A 24,581-nucleotide genomic window follows, 5' to 3' on the forward strand; every position below is an offset into this window, starting at 1 on the left:
TGGGCTCTTTTGTGTGGGGATTGGAGTGGGAGTGACAGTTGATTCTGTCAATGGACGCGGGGTCTGGGCGTGTTCCCTTATTACAGCAGCTAACTCCAACATGCCGTCCCTCATGCGCTCTGACAGTGTCTCAACAACCTGCAACCTTCCTTCCCTCATGGTCAGTGACGTGGTTTGCACTACCTCTGACATTCCTTCCCTCGTGGCCACTATTCCCTCACTGATGGTCCTGGATTTCGTTCCCATTTCTCATGTCATTACTGTTACTTCTCCCGACAGTCCCGCTACCTCATCACTCACCCCACTGATGGCGTCCAAGAGTGATTGGGTAAGGTCAATGCTCTCCGCACTCTATGACATCATCTGAACCACACCTGTTAGATCCTGCACCTCAGGAGAGCACAGCCGAGCTCTCCTTCCCCTCCTCACCATGGGTGTGGCTCGCACCTCAACACTGGGACCCACAGCCTGGGACGGTGGGGCCCTGGGTGTGCCTCGCTGCACCATGCCACTGGGACCCGCAGCCTTGAAAGGTGTGAAACCATGGACTGCCCCACCAAAACTCAAACCACTACTCACGGAAGGGGCTGTCATCTCCATGAGCGGCACCTCCTCCAAAGTCAGTAAAACAGTGGAAGTTTCATCCAGCTCTATCCCCTCCCCCTCACCCCATGGATGGATTGGAAGATGTTCTCTTCCTCAGGCTCGTCCGCATCTGAATCTTCTTCTGCATCGTCAGGTTGGCCTCAAGTTCTGCAAAATATAACAGAACAGTCAAATGGTTAGCAGCAGAGGAGAGGGCAGGATGGGTGGCATGAGTAGGCTCATTCATCACAGGCCAGACAGCAGGTTGATTTGAAAGGCAATGATGAATTTGCAGAACTTACCATCTCCCTCAAATGTGGGCCCAACTTGTGCAGTATTGATTGCTTTTTTCCAGGCAGGACCCATCAAAGCAGCGACTCTCTCTACCAAGGGTGTCAGTGGGTGCAGATTTGTCGGGTTCCTCCTGTTTGAGTTCTTTCCCTTTTATTATGTGCCACCTTCCTCTGCAAAGATGAAAATGCAACTTTTTAGAGAGGATGTCTTTCTGCTGGGTGAGACATATGCAGCTGGTCTCATTTACAATTGCATTGAATAAATGATATTATTACTTATACTTGACCAAGGTCCTGTCATTTCTTTTTACACTGGCCTCCAGATCTCGTGGTGGTCACCATTGCGCAGTAATCTTTTGCAACTTGATTCCAGCGTTTCTTCATTTCTTTTGGTGGATCTTTTATGTGACCTCTGCTGGTGTCCAGCTCCTACCAACTGTTCTCAATCACAGTAACTAGTGCCTCCACATCTTCCAGTAAGAAATTCTTGGTTCTTGCACCGCGTTGCATCTTGTATTGCTGCAGATGTGATTTTTCCAATGATCTCACACAGCACTCCTTCTCTCACACACAACTGGCTCTTTAAAAATGATCGATTGCCAAAGCTGAGCTGTACTGAGCATGCACGTCCATTGGAACTACGTCAAAAACGTTACTTTTTTCCCGCGCATACGCAGAAGGTGTGGCTTCGTTTTTTGGCGTAGACAGCAGATTCCACCCCCCGAGGCGACTGGAAACATAGAAACATAGAAACATAGAAAAATAGGTGCAGGAGTAGGCCATTTGGCCCTTCGAGCCTGCACTGCCATTGAATAAGATCATGGCTGATCATTCCCTCAGTACCCCTTTCCTGCTTTCTCTCCAGACCCCTTGATCTCTTTAGCCGTAAGGGCCATATCTAACTCCCTCTTGAATATATCCAATGAACTGGCATCAACAACTTTCTGCGGTAGGGAATTCCACAGGTTAACAACTCTCTGAGTGAAGAAGTTTCTCCTCATCTCAGTCCTGAATGGCCTACCCCTTACCCTAAGACTATGTCCCCTGGTTCTGGACTTCCCTAACATCGGGAACATTCTTCCCGCATCTAAATTGTCCAATCCCGTCAGAATCTTATACGTTTCTATGAGATCCCCTCTCATCCTTCTAAACCCCAGTGAATAAAGGCCCAGTCTCTGCTCATATGTCAGTCCAGCCATCCCTTGAATCAGTCTGGTGAACCTTCGCTGCACTCCCTCAATAGCAAGAACGTCCTTCCTCAGATTAGGAGACCAAAACTGAACACAATATCCCAGGTAAGGCCTCACCAAGGCCCTGTACAACTGCAGTAAGGCCATCTTGCTCCTCAACTCAAATCCCCGAGCTATGAAGGCCGACATACCATTTGCCTTCTTCACCGCCTGCTGTACCTGCATGCCAACTTTCAATGACTGATGAACCATAACATCCAGGTCTCGTTGCACCTCCCCTTTTCCTAATCTGCCGCCATTCAGATAATATTCTGCCTTTGTATTTTTGCCCCCAAAATGGATAACCTCACATTTATCCACATTATACTGCATCTGCCATGCGTTTGCCCACTCACCTAACCTGTCCAAGTCACCCTGCAACCTCTTAGCGTCCTCCTCATAGTTCACACCGCCACCCAGTTTAGTGCCATCTGCAAACTTGGAGATATTACACTCAATTCCTTCATCTAAATCATTATTGTATATTGTAAAGAGCTGGGGGCCCAGCACTGAGCTCTGCGGCACTCCACTAGTTACTGCCTGCCATTCTGAAAAGGACCCGTTTATCCCGACTCTCTGCTTCCTGTCTGCCAACCAGTTCTCTATCCATGTCAGTATATTACCCCCAATACCATGTGCTTTGATTTTGCACACCAATCCCTTGTGCTGGACTTTGTCAAAAGCCTTTTGAAAGTCCAAATACACCACATCCACTGGTTCTCCCTTGTCCACTCTGCCAGTTACATCCTCAAAAAATTCCAGAAGATTCGTCAAACATGATTTCCCTTTCATAAATCCATGCTGACTTGAACCGATCCTGTCTCTGCTTTCCAAATGCATCGCTATTTCATCCTTAATGATTGATTCCAACATTTTCCCCACTACTGATGTCAGGCTAACCGATCTAGAATTACCCGTTTTCTGTCCCTCCTTTTTTTTAAAGTGGTGTTACATTAGCTACCCTCCAGTCCATAGGAACTGATCCAGAGATGATAGACTGTTGGAAAATGATCACCAATGCATCCACTATTTCTAGGGCCACTTCCTTAAGTATTCTGGGATGCAGACTATCGGGCCCCGGGGATTTATCGGCCTTCAATCCAATCAATTTCCCGAACACAATTTCCTACTTTTTATGGATATCCTTCAGTTCCTCCTTCTCACTAGACCCTCGGTCCCCTAATACATTCGGAAGGTTATTTGTGTCTTCCTTCGTGAAGACAGAACCAAAGTATTTGTTCAATTGGTCTGCCATTTCTTTGTTCCCCATTATAAATTCACCTGGATCCGACTGCAAGGCATCAACATTTGTCTTCACTAATCTTTTTCTCTTCACATATTTATAGAAGCTTTTGCAGTCAGTTTTTATGTTTCCTGCAAGCTTCCTCTCGTACTCTATTTGCCCCCTCTTAATTAAACCCTTAGTCCTCCTCTGTTGAATTTTAAATTTCTCCCAGTCCTCAGGTTTGTTGCTTTTTCTAGCCAATTTATATGCCTTTTCCTTGGTTTTAGCACTATCCTTAATTTTCCTTGTTAGCCACGTTTGAGCCACCTTCCCCACTTTATTTTTACTCCAGATACGGATGTACAATTGCTGAAGTTTATCCATGTGATCTTTAAATGTTTGCCATTGCTTATCCACCGACAACCCTATAAGTATCCTTTGCCAGTCTATTCAAGCCAATTCACGCCTCAGACCGTCAAAGTTACTTTTCTTTACGTTCAGGACCCTAGTTTCCGAATTAACTGTGTTACTCTCCATCTTAATAAGGAATTTTACCATATTATGGTCACTCTTCCCCAAGGGGCCTCGCACAACAAGATTGCTAATTAGTCCCTTCTCATTACACATCACCCAGTCTAGGATGGCCAGCTCTCTAGTTGGTTCCTCGACATATTGGCCTAGAAATCCATCCCTAATACACTCCAGGAAATCCTCCTCCACCGCATTGCTACCAGTTTGGTTAGCCCAATCAATATGTAGATTAAAGTCGCCCATGGTAATTGCTGTACCTTTATTGCACACATCCCTTATTTCTTGTTTGATGCTATCCCCAACCTCACTACTACTGCTTGGTGGTCTGTACACAACTCCCACTAGCGTTTTCTGCCCTATGGTATTCTGCAGCTCCACCTATACCGATTCCACAGCATCCAGGCTAATGTCCCTCCTTACTATTGCATTAATTTCCTCTTTAACCAGCAGCACCACCCCGCCTCCTTTTCCTCTCTGTCTATCCTTCCTAAATGTTGAATACCCTGGATGTTGAGTTCCCAGCCATGGTCACCCTGGAGCCATGTCTCCGTGATGCCAATTACATCATATCTGCGCAGTTAATTCGTCCACCTTATTCCGAATACTCCTTGCATTGAGACACAAAGCCTTCAGGCTTATCTTTTTAACATACTTTGCCCCTTTAGAATTTTGCTGTAATATGGCCCTTTTTGTTTTGGTTTTTTGCCTTGGGTTTCTCTGCCCTCCACTTTTACTATTCTCCTTTCTATCTTTTGCTTCTGCCTCCTTTTTATTTCCCTCTGCCTCCCTGCATAGGTTCCCATCCTCCTGCCATGTTAGTTTAACTCCTGCCCAACAGCACGAGCAAACACTCCCCCTAGGATATTGGTTCCGGTCCTGCCCAGGTGCAGACTGTCCGATTTGTACTGGTCCCACCTCCCCCAGAACCGGTTCCAATGTCCCAGGAATTTGAATTCCTCCCTCTTGCAACACTCCTCAAGCCACATATTCATCTGAGCTATCCTGCGATTCCTACTCTGACTAGCATGTGGCACTGGTAGCAATCCTGAGGTCCTACTTTTTAATTTAGCTCCTAGCTCCCTAAATTTTTTTCATAGGATCTCATCCCATTTTTTACCTATATCGTTGGTACCTATATGCACCATGACAACTGGCTGTTCACCCTCCCTTTTCAGAATGTCCTGCACCCGCTCCGAGACATCCTTGACCCTTGCACCAGGGAGGCAACATACCATCCTGGAGTCTCGGTTGCGGCTGCAGAAACGCCTATCTATTACCCTTACAATCGAATCCCCTATCACTATAGCTCTCCCACTCTTTTTCCTGCCCTACTGTGCAGCAGAGCCACCCACGGTGCCATGAACTTGGCTGCTGCTGCCCTCGCCAGATGAGTCATCCCCCTCAACAGTGCCCAAGACTTGACATGGTGTACAGCGCCAAATTCGAATTATACATCGGGGAAATTTTTGGCAAAATATTTCTGGCACATTTCTGGCCTAGAAAAACGGGTGTAACTCTGGCAATACATCAGAGAACGGGCTTGGGGAAAATAGACCTAGTCTGTAACCTCTTTCAGCCCTATAACCCTCCGAGAAGCCTGCGATCCCCCATTCTCTTGTGCTTCCACAACTTCGTTCACCATATCAATGGCGCCCGTGCCTTCAGCTATCCAGGCCCTAAGCTCTGGAATTCCCTCCCTAAACTCCATCCGCCTCACACCTCTCTCTCCTACTTTAAAATACTCCTTAAAACCTATCTCTTTACCAAGCCTTATCCTAATGTTTCCTTCTTGGGCTCGTTATAAATTTTTGTCTGATTACACTCCTGGGACATTTTATTATGTTAAAGGGACTGTATAAATGCAATTTGTTGTTGTTCAAGCACCACTCCAGAGACTTCAGTACATAATCAAGATTGACACTTCAGTGCCATCTTTCAGATGAGAGGTTAAACCGAGGCTTCATGTGTTCTCTTGGCACTATTCAAAGAAGGTCAGGGGAGTTCTCCTACTGTCTTGGCCAATATTTATCCCTCAACCAACATCATTAAAACAGATGATCTGGTCATTTCTCTCATTGCTGTTTGTGTGCAAATTGGCTGCCGTGTTTACCTACATTATAATGGTGACGACACTTTAAAACAAGTACTTGATTGTCTGTAAAGTGCTTTCGGATGTCCTGAGGTCATGAACTGCGCTATATAAATGCAAGTCTCAATTGCAAACTTGGTTGTACAACTCACTAACCCTTCATCCAAGTTATGAATATATGTGGTGAAAAGCTGAGGCCACAGTACACATCCGTGGGGAACAGCATGTCAAATCTCGCCAATCAGAGAATGTTTCCTTTAGCTCTACTTTCTGTCTCCTATCTTACTACTAATTATTGACTCACATCACAAGGTTACCTCCTATTTCATGTGCTCTCATTCTGATAAAGAACCTTGCTTAATGAGACATTGAGTAGGGTGCACAGATAGTGCTCCTGATTTTCTGGGAATTTAATCATTGAACTTTCCCACAAAAGTACCAAGAACGCCAATACTTTTTCAGTGTTCTTTAACATAATAGACATTGGAACCAACTATCCTGAAAAATTCCCAATAATGTCTTTCCAAAGCCAAATGAAAGTTGGACTTAAGCTTTCTAAAAACATGAGAGATATCTCATAGAAGGTTTCTGAAACAGAATGTTAGAATTGTTACAACATCACGTATATATATATATATAAATATTCGAGTTTAGCAAAATAAAAATTCAAAGCAACCCATCGAGAACATCCAACTTTATTTGCAAAGATTGACTCAATGGAGTGGATTTGTACTCACAGCGAGGTTTTGGTGGGAAAGCACTCTGGTAAGTTAATTTCCTACACCCCGCAGCAGAATGAGACCATGGTGATAATAACCATTGGGCCTCATTCACATGGCGCCGGCTAACTTTTTGCCCTTTCTGGCCAGAAAGTGGACAGGAAGCGGCTGCTGGCTTGTGGAAAATGATTAAGTGTGGGGATGGTGATTCTCTCAGTGGTGAAGAGGATGGAGTGCAGGTCTAGGGCGGCCTAAACATTCCTTGTGGAACCCGGATAAGCACTTCTGTTCCTCCTGACCGCACTAGAAACATAGAAACATAGAAACATAGAAAATAGGTGCAGGAGCAGGCCATTCGGCCCTTCTAGCCTGCACCGTCATTCAATGAGTTCATGGCTGAACATGCAACTTCAGTACCCCATTCCTGCTTTCTCACCATACCCCTTGATTCCCCTAGTAGTAAGGACTTCATCTAACTCCTTTTTGAATATATTTAGTGAATTGGCCTCAACAACTTTCTGTGGTAGAGAATTCCACAGGTTCACCACTCTCTGGGTGAAGAAATTCCTCCTCATCTCGGTCCTAAATGGCTTCCCCCTTATCCTTAGACTGTGTCCCCTGGTTCTGGACTTCCCCAACATTGGGAACATTCTTCCTGCATCTAACCTGTCTAACCCCGTCAGAATTTTAAACGTTTCTATGAGGTCCCCTCTCATTCTTCTGAACTCAAGTGAATACAAGCCCAGTTGATCCAGTCTTTCTTGATAGGTCAGTCCCGCCATCCCGGGAATCAGTCTGGTGAACCTTCGCTGCACTCCCTCAATAGCAAGAATGTCCTTCCTCAGGTTAGGAGACCAAAACTGTACACAATACTCCAGGTGTGGCCTCACCAAGGCCCTGTACAATTGTAGCAACACCTCCCTGCCCTTGTACTCAAATCCCCTCGCTATGAAGGCCAACATGCCATTTGCTTTCTTAACCGCCTGCTGTACCTGCATGCCAACCTTCAATGACTGATGTACCATGACACCCAGGTCTCTTTGCACCTGCCCTTTTCCTAATCTGTCACCATTCAGATAATAGTCTGTCTCTCTGTTTTTACCACCAAAGTGGATAACCTCACATTTATCCACATTATACTTCATCTGCCATGCATTTGCCCACTCACCTAACCTATCCAAGTCGCTCTGCAGCCTCATAGAATCCTCCTTGCAGCTCACACTGCCACCCAACTTAGTGTCATCCGCAAATTTGGAGATACTACATTTAATCCCCTCGTCTAAATCATTAATGTACAGTGTAAACAGTGTACTAGGGTAAGTAAAAACCTTACGTTGCATGGCTTCCCCACTGAGGCCCAGGTTAAAATTGCAGTTGCAGCCCAATGATGACACAGACCCAGACCTGCATACTTAAAGAAGGACCCTGCTGAATTTCTGTCAGTAAAATTCAGAAATGGTGGGATCCGGTTGGGACATCGGCATGTAACTTGCCCTGTGGATTTTAATAACTTACCCACTCGGTTTCTGCCAGACAAGTAGGGTTAAAATCCACCCCAATATGCAAGTTTTTCAGACAAAAATGTGAATTAGCTAAGATGCATCCAGAAATGGATAAAACATTCATTCACTTTAGAGGAAACACTGTAGGTTAGTCACCTGAACTTTGGCTAAAAACAAAATGAAGTACACTTTTGTAATAGTGTTTTTCTGTGAAGGGCTGATAAACTTTCATCCATTGAAAAATATGAATCTAAGTTACATAAGAACATAAGAACATAAGAATTAGGAACAGGAGTAGGTCATCTAGCCCCTCGAGCCTGCTCTGCCATTCAACAAGATCATGGCTGATCTGGCCGTGGACTCAGCTCCACTTACCCGCCCGCTCCCCGTAACCCTTAATTCCCTTATTGGTTAAAAATCTATCTATCTGTGATTTGAATACATTCAATGAGCTAGCCTCAACTACTTCCTTGGGCAGAGAATTCCACAGATTCACAACCCTCTGGGAGAAGAAATTCCTTCTCAACTCGGTTTTAAATTGTCTCCCCCATATTTTGAGGCTATGCCCCCTATTTCTAGTCTCCCCGACCAGTGGAAACAACCTCTCTGCCTCTATCTTGTCTATCCCTTTCATTATTTTAAATGTTTCTATAAGATCACCCCTCATCCTTCTGAACTCTAAGGAGTAAAGACCCAGTCTACTCAATCTATCATCATAAGGTAACCCTCTCATCTCCAGAATCAGCCGAATGAATCGTCTCTGTACCCCCTCCAAAGCTAGTATATCCTTCCCGAAGAAAGGTGACCAAAACTGCACGCAGTACTCCAGGTGCGGCCTCACCAATACCCTATACAGTTGCAGCAGGACCTCCCTGCTTTTGTACTCCATCCCTCTCGCAATGAAGGCCAACATTCCATTCGCCTTCCTGATTACCTGCTGCACCTGCAAGCTAACTTTTTGGGATTCATGCACAAGGACCCCCAGGTCCCTCTGCACCGCAGCATGTTATAATTTCTCCCCATTCAAATAATATTCCCTTCGACTGTTTTTTTTTCCAAGGTGGGTGACCTCACATTTTCCGACATTGTATTCCATCTGCCAAACCTTAGCCCATTCGCTTAACCTATCTAAATCTCTTTGCAGCCTCTCTGTGTCCTCAACACAACCCGCTTTCCCACTAATCTTTGTGCCATCTGCAAATTTTGTTACACTACACTCTGTCCCCTCTTCCAGGTCATCTATGTATATTGTAAACAGTTGTGGTCCCAGCACCGATCCCTGTGGCACAGCACTAACCACCGATTTCCAACCCGAAAAGGACCCATTTATCCCGACTCTCTGCTTTCTGTTAGCCAGCCAATTATCTGTGCATGCTAATACATTTCCTCTGACTCCGCGTACCTTTATCTTCTGCAGTAACCTTTTGTGTGGCACCTTATCGAATGCCTTTTGGAAATCTAAATACACCACATCCATCGGTACACCTCTATCCACCATGCTCGTTATATCCTCAAAGAATTTCAGTAAATTAGTTACACATGATTTCTCCTTCATGAATCCATGTTCCGTCTGCTTTATTGCACTATTCCTATCTCGATGTCCCGCTATTTCTTCCTTAATAAAACTTCAAGCATTTTCCCCACTACAGATGTTAAACTAACCGGCCTATAGTTACCTGCCTTTTGTCTGCCCCCTTTTTTAAACAGTGGCGTTACATTAGCTGCTTTCCAATCCGCTGGTACTTCCCCAGAATCCAGAGAATTTTGGTAGATTATAACGAATGCATCTGCTATAACTTCTGCCATCTCTTTTAATACCTTAGGATGCATTTCATCAGGACCAGGGGACTTGTCTACCTTGAGTCCCATTAGCCTGTCCAGCACTACCCCGCTATCTCAAGGTCCTCCCTTCCCACATTCCCGTGACCAGCAATTTTTGGCATGGTTTTTGTGTCTTCCACTGTGAAGACCAAAGCAAAAGAATTGTTTAAGGTCTCAGCCATTTCCACATTTCCCATTATTAAATCCCCCTTCTCATCTTCTAAGGGACCAACATTTACTTTAGTCACTCTTTTTCGTTTTATATATCGGTAAAAGCTTTTACTATCTTTTTTATGTTTTGCGCAAGTTTACTTTCGTAATCTATCTTTCCTTTCTTTATTGCTTTCTTAGTCATTCTTTGCTGTCGCTTAAAATTTTCCCAATCTGCTAGTTTCCCACTAACCTTGGCCACCTTATACGCATTGGTCTTTGATTTGATACTCTCCTTTATTTCCTTGGTTATCCACGGCTGGTTATCCCTTCTCTTACCACCCTTCTTTTTCACTGGAATATATTTTTGTTGAGCACTATGAAAGAGCTCCTTAAAAGTCCTCCACTGTTCCTCAATTGTGCCACCATTTAGTCTGTGTTTCCAGTCTACTTTAGCCAACCCTGCCCTCATCCCACTGTAGTCCCCTTTGTTTAAGCATAGTATGCTTGTTTGAGACACTACTTCCTCACCCTCAATCTGTATTACAAATTTAACCATACTGTGATCACTCATTCCTAGAGGATCTTTTACTCGGAGATCGTTTATTATTCCTGTCTCATTACACAGGACCAGATCTAAGATAGCTTGTTCCCTTGTAAGTTCTGTAACATACTGTTCTAAGAAACAATCCCGTATGCATTCTATTACTTCCTGCTCAAGACTACCCCATGCGATTTGGTTTGACCAATCGATATGTAGGTTAAAATCCCCCATGATTACTGCCGTTCCTTTTTCACATGCCTCCATTATTCCCTTGATTATTGCCCGCCCCACCGTGGAGTTATTATTTGGGGGCCTATAAACTACGCCCACCAGTGACTTTTTCCCCTTACTATCTCCAATCTCCACCCACAATGATTCAACATTTTGTTCATTAGAGCCAATATCATCTCTCACAATTGCCCTGATATCATCCTTTATTAACAGAGCTACCCCACCTCCTTTCCCTTCTTGTCTATCTTTCCGAATTGTCAGATACCCCTGTATGTTTAATTCCCAGTCTTGGCCACCATGCAACCACGTTTCTGTGATGGCCACCAAATCATACCCATTTGTAATGATTTGTACCGTCAACTCATTTACTTTATTTCGAATGCTGCGTGCGTTTAGGTAGAGTGTTTTAATACCAGTTTTTAAACCATGATTTTTAGTTTTGACCCCTCCTGCAGCCCCTTTATATTCATACATATTGTCCCTTCCTATCACCTTGTGGTTTACACTTACCCCAGTGCTACTCTGCTCTGTTGCCTCCTGCCTTTTGCATTCTTTCTTGGGGTCCTGTTCATCTGAGCTCTCACCCACTCTAACTAGCTCAGAGCCCTCTCCTGGGTTCCGAATACTCCTTGCATTGAGGCACCGAGCTTTCATGCTTGCCTTTTTATTACACTTTGACCCTTTAGAATTTTGCTGTACAGTGGCCCTTTTTGTTTTTTGCCTTGGGCTTCTCTGCCCTCCACTTTTACTCATCTCCTTTCTGTCTTTTGCTTTTGTCTCCATTTTGTTTCCCTCTGTCTCCCTGCATTGGTTCCCATCCCCCTGCCATATTAGTTTAAATCCTCCCCAACAGCACTAGCAAACACTCCCCCTAGGACATTGGTTCCGGTCCTGCCCAGATGCAGACCGTACTGGTCCCACCTCCCCCAGAACCGGTTCCAATGACCCAGGAATTTGAATCCCTCCCTGCTGCATCACTGCTCAAGCCACGTATTCATCTGAGCTATCCTGCGATTCCTATTCTGACTAGCATGTGGCACTGGTAGCAATCCCGAGATTACTACTTTTGAGGTCCTACGTTTAATTCAGCTCCTAGCTCCTTAAATTCGTCTCGCAGGACCTCATCCCTTTTTTTACCTATATCGTTGGTACCAATGTGCACCACGACAATTGGCTGTTCACCCTCCCTTTTCAGAATGTCCTGCACCCGCTCCGAGACATCCTTGACCCTTGCACCAGGGAGGCAACATACCATCCTAGAGTCTTGGTTGCGGCCGCAGAAACGCCTATCTATTCCCCTTACAATTGAATCCCGTATCACTATCACTCTCCCACTCTTTTTCCTGCCCTCCTGTGCAGCAGAGCCAGCCACGGTGCCATGAACTTGGCTGCTGCTGTCCTCCCCTGATGAGTCATCTCCCTCAACAGTACTCAAAGCGGTGTATCTGTTTTGCAGGGGGATGACCACAGGGGACCCCTGCACTACCTTCCTTGCACTGCTCTTCCTGCTGGTCTTCCGTTCCCTAACTGGCTGTGGACCCTTCACCTGTGGTAAGACCAACTTGCTACACGTGATACTCACGTCATTCTCAGCATCGTGGATGCTCCAGAGTAAATCCACCCTCAGCTCCAATTCTGCAACGCAGACTGTCAGGAGCTGGAGGCGGATCCACTTCCCGCACACGTAGTCGTCAGGGACACCGGAGGCGTCCCTGATTTTCCACATAGTACAGGAGGAGCATAACACTTGTCTGAGCTCGCCTGCCATGACTTAACCCTTAGATTAACTTAAATTGGCATCAACAGTGCTAAAAGTTACTCACTGATATAGAAGAGAAAAAAGAAAAACTACTTACCAGTCACCAGCCAATCACTTACCCCCTTGGCTATGACATCACCTTTCTATTTCTTTCTACTTCTTTTTGCCTTTTCCCTGTAGCTGCACAAGCACGCCGTTTGTAGGCCTCTCTGACTCAGGTAATGACAACAATCACTTCGGAGACTGCCTGCTGGTAATTTAACCCTAACCATAGAAAGGTTTTCTTTATCAACCCAATTCGTAAGCTGCCTCTTGATGTTTTGCCTTCTTAGTCCTCAGATTCACCGAGTTAAGACAAGCCACAAATCAGAATAACTTTGTGTTGTAGCCTCACTTGCACATGTATGCTCATGACACTCAACTCTATCTGTCCATCACCTCTCTTGATTCTTCCATTGTCTCCATTGTTAGACTGTTTGTCTGACATCCAATCTTGGACAAGCCTTAACTTGCTCCAGATAAACATTGGGAAGACTGAAGCTATCATCTTCAACCCCTGACATAGATTCCACTCCCTCGACACTGACTCCTTCACCCTCCCCCACCAGATTGTTCACAATCTCAGAATTCTGACCATCGGCAAACTGAATTTCTGACCCCATATTTTCTTCATCATAAAACCCACCAACTGTACCTACGCAATTGTCTGCATCCACCCTCAACTCAGCCCATCCACATTTGGCATTACTTCAACATTTTCTTTACTGGCCTTCCATCCTCCTCACTCCATAATATCTAGCTCATCCAAAAGTCTGTTGCTCGCATCCTATTAAGCACTAAGTCCTGCTTGTCCATCACTGTCCTCTGTGACCTACATAGGCTTCCGGTCCACCAGCACCTCAAATTTAAAATTCCTGTCTTTGCTTTTAAATCTCTTTGGCCTCACGCCTCCTACTTCTGTAACCTCTCTCCAGCCCTAGGACAATCTCCTACTCTCTGAAATGCCCTCTAAATCCATGTTCCTCTCCTCCTTGAAGACCCAACTTAAAACCTATCTGTTTGACCAACCATTTGGTGAGTCTTCCTTATCTCCCCTTCTCTGACTCAACATCCTTTTTCTCCCCCACTATGAAGTTCCCTGGAACATTTTTTTAATTGGAGGCATTACTATAAATGCGACTTCTTCCTGTTAAGAATCAGAATGCCGTGCAGATGTCAGAACAATAGAAATCTCTTACAGGTGACAATGACATCTGATAAGGCAATAACATGCTACATGAGGAGAAGTATTATGGACATTATGGCCTGATAGTAATGTAAAGGCGGGCTCCCAGCGAGGTGGGGAGGCCAGCGAGGGTGGGGGGGAGGGGCGAAACACGGAAATAAAGTCAGCAGGTCGGATTCTCCAATTTCAGCTTGATTCAGGCAATACATTTTGACTTCAGGGTTTTGTGACTCCAAGCTGCGCAGCAGGCATGATGCATACCCAAATGACGGGATCTCAAGGCCATAGTTAAAAGGTCAATGCTAGGGTGGCCACATATCAGGCTAGATTTTCAGTTGTCTATATCCTCAGTTAGTGGCCAGAGGGGTCGTTAATGGGAGCGTTACAGCTTAGCGACCGGGTGCGCAGTTTTTAGCGACCCAATGGAAAATTCAATGGAGGCTCACCGGGGGCGCAAACCGCTAACGCCTGGCTGCTGACGATCACTCTGATCATTATGTAATCCTGGTGCAACGCGCACGCTTGCGCCCCGTTTGCTAAATTCGGTGCGTGTGCCTCATTGAGCACCCGCCAATATTAACGTCTGGAAGAAAGTTGGTACAGGCTTGCAGAGTTGTTAACTGGTGGCTACGTAAAGGGAAGAGGAAGCGTATCCTTTGGTGGTCACAGTCAGTGCAACAATTACACAGAGCATGGTGTTGAGCCTCCGAGTTTACAGCGGCAGACAGACATAACAGTTCAGCTTGCGAAAAAATAATTTCTAAAACTTTAATGGGTGCATTACTATGCCGCGCCTTTAAGACTTGGCTTTTCCCAGGATCTGATTCGGAGTTCCGCGCATGCGCAATGGGTCCGCAAAATGTAGCGACCAAACTTTCGTTATTGCCCCACCAGTTCTGGTGTGTAACGGCTGATTTAGCGCCCCTGTCAGCTCTTCGACCGATTCTGACGAAATTTTGGGCGGGAGGGGCAAACTTTTTCAAGGCGCTAAAAGTACCACTCCACTTGGATTATTACCACAATAGAGGCATGACCGAATTTTTCCCACATCCTTTTTTCAGGGGACAGTCTCTGGATTAGGTACTGTGTCCCCTGGAAAGCAATATCCCTGGAAGAGTCCACACCCTCCCCACGTCCCGGTTCAAGAAACTCGTCCCCGAATAAAATGTTCAGTGATTATAATTAGTTATCGCAGGTGCAGCTGATGTTTACAGTCAACAACCTTGGTCATCATGTGTTGATGGCACCACACACCATGTTGTCAAACTAGGAGTGATTGATGATTGAAAGTGGAACTGACCAATCAAAGCAGGGGAAACTGAGCTATATATACATCATAAATAAATTACACGAATAAAGTGAGGGCAGAGGGGGGATTATCTAATGAAAGACAGGCTAGTGGGTGGTGTATTTGTGAAAGAGCAGAGTAAGAATGGAGCAAAGAAAGCACCAAGTTTAAGAAAGTATATTTTATTTAACCAGAATCTTTTAAGTATTAGAATGTGTTGTATTCTTATGAATTGAGGTGCTTTATTCATAGAAACATAGAAAATAGGTGCAGGAGTAGGCCATTCGGCCCTTCTAGCCTGCACCGCCATTCAATGAGTTCATGGCTGAACATTTAACTTCAGTACCCCATTCCTGCTTTCTCGCCATACCCCTTGATCCCCCTAGTAGTAAGGACCTCATCTAACTCCTTTTTGAATATATTTAGTGAATTGGCCTCAACAACTTTCTGTGGTAGAGAATTCCACAGGTTCACCACTCTCTGGGTGAAGAAGTTCCTCCGCATCTCGGTCCTAAATGGCTTACCCCTTATCCTTAGACTGTGACCTCTGGTTCTGGACTTCCCCAACATTGGGAACATTCTTCCTGCATCTAACCTGTCTAACCCCGTCAGAATTTTATATGTTTCTATGAGGTCCCCTCTCATTCTTCTGAACTCCAGTGAATACAAGCCCAGTTGATCCAGTCTTTCTTGATAGGTCAGTTCCGCCATCCCGGGAATCAGTCTGGTGAACCTTCGCTGCACTCCCTCAATAGCAAGAATGTCCTTCCTCAGGTTAGGAGACCAAAACTGTACACAATACTCCAGGTGTGGCCTCACCAATGCCCTGTACAACTGTAGCAACACCTCCCTGCCCCTGTACTCAAATCCCCTTGCTATGAAGGCCAACATGCCATTTGCTTTCTTAACCGCCTGCTGCACCTGCATGCCAACCTTCAATGACTGATGTACCATGACACCCAGGTCTCTTTGCACCTCCCCTTTTCCTAATCTGTCACCATTCAGATAATAGTCTGTCTCTCTGTTTTTACCACCAAAGTGGATAACCTCACATTTATCCACATTATACTTCATCTGCCATGCATTTGCCCACTCACCTAACCTATCCAAGTCGCTCTGCAGCCTCACAGCATCCTCCTCGCAGCTCACACTGCCACCCAACTTAGTGTCATCCGCAAATTTGGAGATACTACATTTAATCCCCTCATCTAAATCATTAATGTACAGTGTAAACAGCTGGGGCCCCAGCACAGAACCTTGCGGTACCCCACTAGTTACTGCCTGCCATTCTGAAAAGTACCCATTTACTCCTACTCTTTGCTTCCTGTCTGACAACCAGTTCTCAATCCATGTCAGTACACTACCCCCAATCCCATGTGCTCTAACTTTGCACATCAATCTCTTGTGTGGGACCTTGTCGAACGCCTTCTGAAAGTCCAAATATACCACATCAACTGGTTCTCCCTTATCCACTCTACTGGAAACATCCTCAAAAAATTCCAGAAGATTTGTCAAGCATGATTTCCCTTTCACAAATCCATGCTGACTTGGACCTATCATGTCACCTCTTTCCAAATGCACTGCTATGACATCCTTAATAATTGATTCCATCATTTTACCCACTACCGATGTCAGGCTGACCGGTCTATAATTCCCTGTTTTCTCTCTCCCTCCTTTTTTAAACAGTGGGGTTACATTGGCTACCCTCCACTCCATAGGAACTGATCCAGAGTCAATGGAATGTTGGAAAATGACTGTCAACGCATCCACTATTTCCAAGGCCACCTCCTTAAGTACTCTGGGATGCAGTCCATCAGGCCCTGGGGATTTATCGGCCTTCAATCCCATCAATTTCCCCAACACAATTTCCCGGCTAATAAGGATTTCCCTCAGTTCCTCCTCCTTACTAGACCCCCCGACCCCTTTTATAACCGGAAGGTTGTTCGTGTCCTCCTTCGTGAATACCGAACCAAAGTACTTGTTCAATTGGTCCGCCATTTCTTTGTTCCCCGTTATGACTTCCCCTGATTCTGACTGCAGAGGACCTACGTTTGTCTTTACTAACCTTTTTCTCTTTACATATCTATAGAAACTTTTGCAATCCGTCTTAATGTTCCCTGCAAGCTTCTTCTCATACTCCATTTTCCCTGCCCTAATCAAACCCTTTGTCCTCCTCTGCTGAGTTCTAAATTTCTCCCAGTCCCCAGGTTCGCTGCTATTTCTGGCCAATTTGTATGCCACTTCCTTGGCTTTAATACTATCCCTGATTTCCCTTGATAGCCACGGTTGAGCCACCTTCCCTTTTTTATTTTTATGCCAGACAGGAATGTACAATTGTTGTAGTTCATCCATGCGGTCTCTAAATGTCTGCCATTGCCCATCCACAGTCAACCCCTTAAGTATCATTCGCCAATCCATCCCAGCCAATTCACGCCTCATACCTTCAAAGTTAGCCTTCTTTAAGTTCTGGACCATGGTCTCTGAATTAACTGTTTCATTCTCCATCCCAATGCAGAATTCCACCATATTATGGTCACTCTTCCCCAAGGGGCCTCGCACAACGAGATTGCTAATTAATCCTCTCTCATTACATAACACCCAGTCTAAGATGGCCTCCCCCCTAGTTGGTTCCTCGACATATTGGTCTAAAAAACCATCCCTTATGCACTCCAGAAAATCCTCCTCCACCGTATTGCTTCCAGTTTGGTTAGCCCAATCTATGTGCATATTAAAGTCACCCATTATAACTGCTGCACCTTTATTGCACGCACCCCTAATTTCCTGTTTGATGCCCTCCCCAACATCACTACTACTGTTTGGAGGTCTGTACACAACTCCCACTAACGTTTTTTGCCCTTTGGTGTTCTGCAGCTCTACCCATATAGATTCCACATCATCCAAGCTAATGTCCTTCCTAACTATTGCCTTATTCTCCTCCTTAACCAGCAATGCTACCCCACCTCCTCTTCCTTTTATTCTATCCTTCCTGAATGTTGAATACCCCTGGATGTTGAGTTCCCAGCCCTGATCATCCTGGAGCCACGTCTCCATAATCCCAATCACATCATATTTGTTAACATCTATTTGCACAGTTAATTCATCCACCTTATTGCGGATACTCCTTGCATTAAGACACAAAGCCTTTAGGCTTGTTTTTTTAACACCCTCTGTCCTTTTAGAATTTTGCTGTACAATGGCCCTTTTTATTCTTTGCCTTGGGTTTCTCTGCCCTCCACTTTTCCTCATCTCCTTTCTGTCTTTTGTTTTTGCCTCCTTTTTGTTTCCCTCTATCTCCCTGCATTGGTTCCCATCCCCCTGCCATATTAGTTTAACTCCTCCCCAACAGCACTAGCAAACACTCCCCCGAGGACAACCCCAAGTTCTAAAGAACTCTGGTTCCAAAAAAATTTATTTAAAAACATATCAACATAGAAACATAGCAACATAGAAAATAGGCGCAGGAGTAGGCCATTCAGCCCTTCGAGCCTGTACCACCATTCAATAAGATCATGGCTGATCATTCACCTCAGTACCCCTTTCTCACTTCCTCTCTATACCCCTTGATCCCTTTAGCCTTAAGGTCATATGTAACTCCCTCTTGAATATATCTAATGAACTGACATCAACAACTCTCTGCGGTAGAGAATTCTTCAGGTTAACAACTTTCTGAGTGAAGAAGCCTCTCCTCATCTCGGTCCTAAATGTTTTATCCCTTATCCTTAGACTGTGACCCCTGGTTCTGGACTTCCCCAACATCGTGAACATTCTTCCTGCTTCTAACCTGCCCAGTTCCATCAGAATTTTATATGTTTCTATGAGATCCCCTCTCATTCTTCTAAACTCCAGTGAATACAGGCCCAGTCGATCCAGTCTCTCCTCATATGTCAGTCCAGCCATCCCGGGAATCAGTCTGGTGAACCTTCGCTGCACTCCCTCAATAGCAAGAATGTCCTTCCTCAGATTAGGAGAACAAAACTGAACACAATATTTCAAGTGAGGCCTCACTAAGGCCCTGTACAACTGCAGTAAGACTTCCCTGCTCCTATACGCAAATCCCATAGCTATGAAGGCCAACATGCCATTTGCGTTCTTCACCGCCAACTTTCAATGACTGATGTACCATGACACCCAAGTCTCGTTGCACCTCCGCTTTTCCTAATCTGTCACCATTTAGATAATATTCTGCTTTCCGGTTTTTGCCACCAAAGTGGATAACCTCACATTTATCCACATTATACTGCATCTGCCATGCATTTGCCCACTCACCTAACCTGTCCAAGTCCCCCTGCAACCTCTTAGCAGCCTCCTCACAGTACACGCTGCCACCCAGCTTAGTGTCATCTGAAAACTTGGAGATATTACACTCAATTCCTTCATCTAAATCATTAATGTATAATGTAATTAGCTGGGGTCGCAGCACTGAGCCATGCGGCACCCCACTAGTCACTGCCTGCCATTCTGAAAAGGACCTGTTTATTCCGACTCTCTGCTTCCTGTCTGTCAACCAATTTTCTATCCACATCAGTACATTACCCCAATACCATGTGCTTTAATTTTGCACACCAATCTTTTGTGTTGGACCTTGTCAAAAGCCTTTTGAATGTCCAAATACACTACATCCACTGGTTCTCCCTTGTCCACTCTACTAGTTACATCCTCAAAAAATTCTAGAAGATTTGTCAAGCATGATTTCCTTTTCATAAATCCATGCTGACTTGGACCGATCCTGTCACTACTTTCCAAATGCGCTGCTATTTCATCTTTAATAATTGATGCAGATTGAGCTGTTTGTTTTCGTTTCAAATTTCTAGCATATGTAGATTGTTTTAATCTTATCCAATCAATCTTTACCACCCACAGATTTACTTTTTCGGTCCTTTCGTTTTTGTTTTTAGCTTGTGTGCAGTGATACTAAAATAAACACTTGTAGTACATTAGTGGCCAACAGTTTAGTGGAAATGGGGTCAAGGAAGCCAGCAAGTGGGCCTCATAAACATCGAAAGAGCAGGAGGTAAGGGAGAAACTTGGTAAAGGCATGGGTTCAGGGTTAGGGCACAGGGGAGCCTTGGGAGAGGTTTGGCTTGGTGGACAAGGGGATTGGAGGGTGTGGCAGAGGCAGATAAACAGTTGGTAATCTTTGTGACAAACAAGTCTGTGAGCTCCTTCCACGTGTTGTTGGCGAGAACATCGGAATTTCCATCATACATACGCTGGAGAAAATCCTGAAAGCTGTTTTTTCAAATAAAACTCAGCTATAGGAGGGAAGGTGGGCTGAAGCAGGAGCAGAGATGGGCTAGTTACGGGGGTGGAAGTGGGCGGTATTTGTGATGGAGACAATTATGGAGTTGGAAGCTCAGTTCAGGGACTCGTGGTGGCAAACCATTTGGTTCAACCTGCGATAGTGGGCAAGGAACAGAGAGGAACCGGTGGCCAAGGAACGGAGTTTGTGGTGGGGCTGAAAACAATGGGTTAGGTGTTCCCAATGGTTAACTGGAGGAATTTTTGGCTCATCCAGGATTGGATGTCAGACAACACAAAGGCAGTGGAAGTGTTGAGAGAGGCAGTGGAGAGGTAGAGCTGGGTGCCAGTCTGTGTACAGAAAGCTTGGAACTAACGGGTGGATGCTGCTTAGTTGTACTTTGTGCTCATCAGTGTACAAACTAAAGATAGGAACATGGGTAAACTGTCAGATACCCTCTCGTGTAATCTTTCACATCCTGAAACTAGCGTAGAGCAGCGCACCTGTTTTACGTATCCACATTATAGTTGTCTGTGTGATGGTTGATGGGGGTTAATCTCTACGCGTATTCCACTAGCAAAAGCAACAAAGTCATCACGTCGGTTTTCTTGAAATGTGGAGATAGTACAGCAAGCATTAATAAATCTGTGAAAAATAAATAACTTGGGCAGTGATGTGAAGAAAGAGATTTTCTGAATAGGCTGCACAGACAGTGGGTAAGAAAAACTGACATTCCAGAACAGTGTTATTGTATTATTTATAAATGGTGTCTGAATGTTCTTCAACCGTGTGACGTCACATCCGCGATAATTATATGCACATTTGTGGTATATATGTACAATTGTTAAAATATAGACCGCTAAATAAATTTGCCTCGCTACACAGCATAACCTTCATTTTCCGGCCCGGCTAATTTGCTGTGCTCCCATCCTGTGCGTCCCTGGATTTGGTTTAGAAAAGATGTCACCCTAGCCAATGTGGAGATGGAATTTTAAGGAGCCAGGTGGTGTTTAGGATGGATGCACAAAGAGCAAGGGCAGCACTTAGATTCAATTATGCTTCTCTTGAATTACTGCTGGGTGCAGTCTGGAACAGGAGGGACAGACTTTTCCCGAGCAATTGGAGGAAGCAACCTGCGGTTGTCACCAAGATGGTGTGACTGGGGGTGGCTGAGGAGGTGAGCAGTAAGAGCATTGTGCCCTGGTCTTGCATGCAGTACAGTAAGCGGTTTAATGGCCTAACCAAGTTAGGAAAAGTGAATACATTTGCTGATTCACCTACATCTGCATTGTTGTTGATATAGCCCTTATCTCTAAATCACACCTTGGTTTGTCTCATAAGAATATAAGAACGAAGAGCAGGAGTCGGCCATACAACCCTTCGAGCTTGCTCCACCATTCAGTAAGATCATGGCTAATCATTGACCTCAACTCCACTTTTCCGCCCAATCCCCATATCCCTTGAGGCCCCAAGAGCCCAAAAATCTATTTATCTCAGACTTGAATATACTCAACGACTTGGCACCCACAGCCCTTTGGGGTAGAGAATTCCAAAGATTCACAACCCTGTGGGTGAAGAAATTCCTCTTCATCTCAGTGTTAACTGGCCGGCCCCTTACCCTGAGACTGTGACCCCTAGTTCTAGACTCTTCAGTCAGGGGAAATAACCTCTCAGCATCTACCCTGTCAATCCCGTCTCCCTACTCCTCCGGCAACTTTTCCTCCTTCGAACATCTCACCTTTTTCTACCCCTCACATCTTCCTCTATCAAAATCCTTGTTCTGTACCGCCCACCCAAATATCACATTGATTTACTCACTGAGATATCTTCTCTGCTTTCCTCCCTCAGCTTCTGCATCGAGCAATTTTTCATCCTCGGTGATATCAACTTCCGCCTCAACTCTTCTTGCTCTCTCTCTTTTGAGTTCAGTGCCCTCCTTTCCTCCCTTAATCTCTCCCTCCATGTAAACTCGTACTCCCATATACGCAATCATCCCTCGATCTTATCATCTCACGTGGCCTTGCTATCCCCAACCAAGGCAATCTCCTTATATCACTCTTGACCCATATTCTCCTTCCCCCTCCCACCTTGTATCTGTGGGAATCCAGCCAGAGAGGTGAATGTGAATGCCCACAGGCTTGGCGGGCTGAATGGCCTCCTTCTGTGCTGTCACCATTCTATGATTCTATGTGATAACATAGATTCATAACATTCAGAAACAAGTTTTCTATCTATTAGGAATTAACTGCATTTTTAAATAATGAGGGAAATGATTTTGGATATAGAAAGATAGTGGGATGACTTTCATCTTGCTAAAGTCCCGATTGTGGGTGGTGCCGAGAATAATGAGGAATGGATATCTGGCAGAATTGAAGTTAAATCAGATTCCCGCTCCTTTATGGCTCTGCTCGATACATGAGTTGGGCCAGAACAGGCACCTGAAGCTCCCACTGAAAGCAGGTGGGAGCTTCAGTAATGCACGAAAAAGAGGATCAGGAAGGGCTCTATTCCATTCTTGACCCCAGATAGACCCCCAAAATCAGCATATCAGTGAAACCTAGTTGGGGTGGGGGCAGGGGGACAGAAGGAAGGGATGTTTAAAAGGCCCATATACTTTCAAGGCAAGTGCATGCAGCCTTTTAGAGACCTCCTTGTGTATTTTTTGTTTCTAGCCGATCTTGATACCACCCTGTCCAAGCCACGCAGGGAAGAACATGCGTGCAGAGATGCTGCCAACACTTCTTAAAGAGACACACACATCTTTCATGTAAGTTTAGATTTTAGCTTTTGGACTGTTTTTTACATTTTATTTGAGTAGTGACTTGGTGCAATACATTTTAAAAGTTGTTAAAGTGTGCAGGGAGTGTAGAGTGCTGCTGAAGGAAGGCCTCTGAGTACACCACTTGCTCCCAGTTCTGGGGGGCTCTAGTTGCAGTCCCCCTTGGGCCGCAGCTTGAGATGGAGATGGAGTAGAGGCAGCAAAAGGGACAAGCAGCTCGCAGAGGGAGGAGGAAACAAAAGAGGAAAAAGCAGAAGAGGAAGAAGTGGAAGGAAGGAGGCAACCCAGACAAATTCTTCTTGGCTGCGATATCTGGGATCGAATCATGCGCCTGCGGTACCAGTGAACACAACCTGAATTTCCCTTTCAACATTCGTCCCATGCCTTCCCTTTTCTCTGTTACGGACCATCACGGGATCAAGGGGTATGGCGAGAAAGCAGGAATGGGGTACTGAAGTTGAATGTTCAGCCATGAACTCATTGAATGGCGGTGCAGGCTAGAAGGGCTGAATGGCCTGCTCCTGCACCTATTTTCTATGTTTCTATGTTTCTATCACAGTGTCCTCTTGGCCGCAATGCTAGAATAAAGCCACCACAAAGCAAACTTTCCAATCCAACTTTATCCATATATGCATCCAATATTTACCTCAGAAAATGAACTAATCATCCTGTGGGTCTGATGGCGGGAGAGCTTGGTGGACGGGAGGACGCACTCCTGCTCCTCCCGGCCCACAAGGTGTGCTCCCTGATGCTGTCCTCGCCTTGCTGCAGCTGTTGGGATTCCTAAGGCCCGGAAACCCCGGATAGCCACAGTTAAACCTGCAAAGTGCCTTATTATCACATTTAAAGTGCCAACTCGTTTTCTGGGAGTGGGTTGTCTGCCCGCGCCCCGCACCCGCCCCCCCGCCTCCCGTCAGAGACTAGGGTCCTGAACTTAAAGAAAGGTAACTTCGATGGTATGAGGCTAGAATAGACTGGCGAATGATACTTAAAGGGTTGATGGTGGATAGGCAATGGCAGACATTTAAAGATCACATGGATGAACTTCAACAATTGTACATCCCTGTCTGGCATAAAAATAAAGCGGGGAAGGTGGCTTAACCGTTGGTAACAAGGGAAATTAGGAATAGTGTTAAATCCAAGGAAGAGGCACATAAATTTGCCAGAAAAAGCAGCAAACCTGAGGACTGGGAGAAATTTAGAATTCAGCAGAGGAGGACAAAGGGTTTAATTAGGAGGGGGAAAATAGAGTATGAGAGTAAGCTTGCAGGGAACATAAAAACTGACCGCAAAAACTTCTATAGATATGTGAAGAGAAAACGATTAGTGAAGACAAAGGTCCCTTGCAGTCAGAATCAGGTGAATTTATAAT

Source organism: Pristiophorus japonicus, chromosome 1 (assembly GCF_044704955.1).
Source record: "Pristiophorus japonicus isolate sPriJap1 chromosome 1, sPriJap1.hap1, whole genome shotgun sequence".
In the NCBI taxonomy this organism is placed as follows: domain Eukaryota; kingdom Metazoa; phylum Chordata; class Chondrichthyes; family Pristiophoridae; genus Pristiophorus; species Pristiophorus japonicus.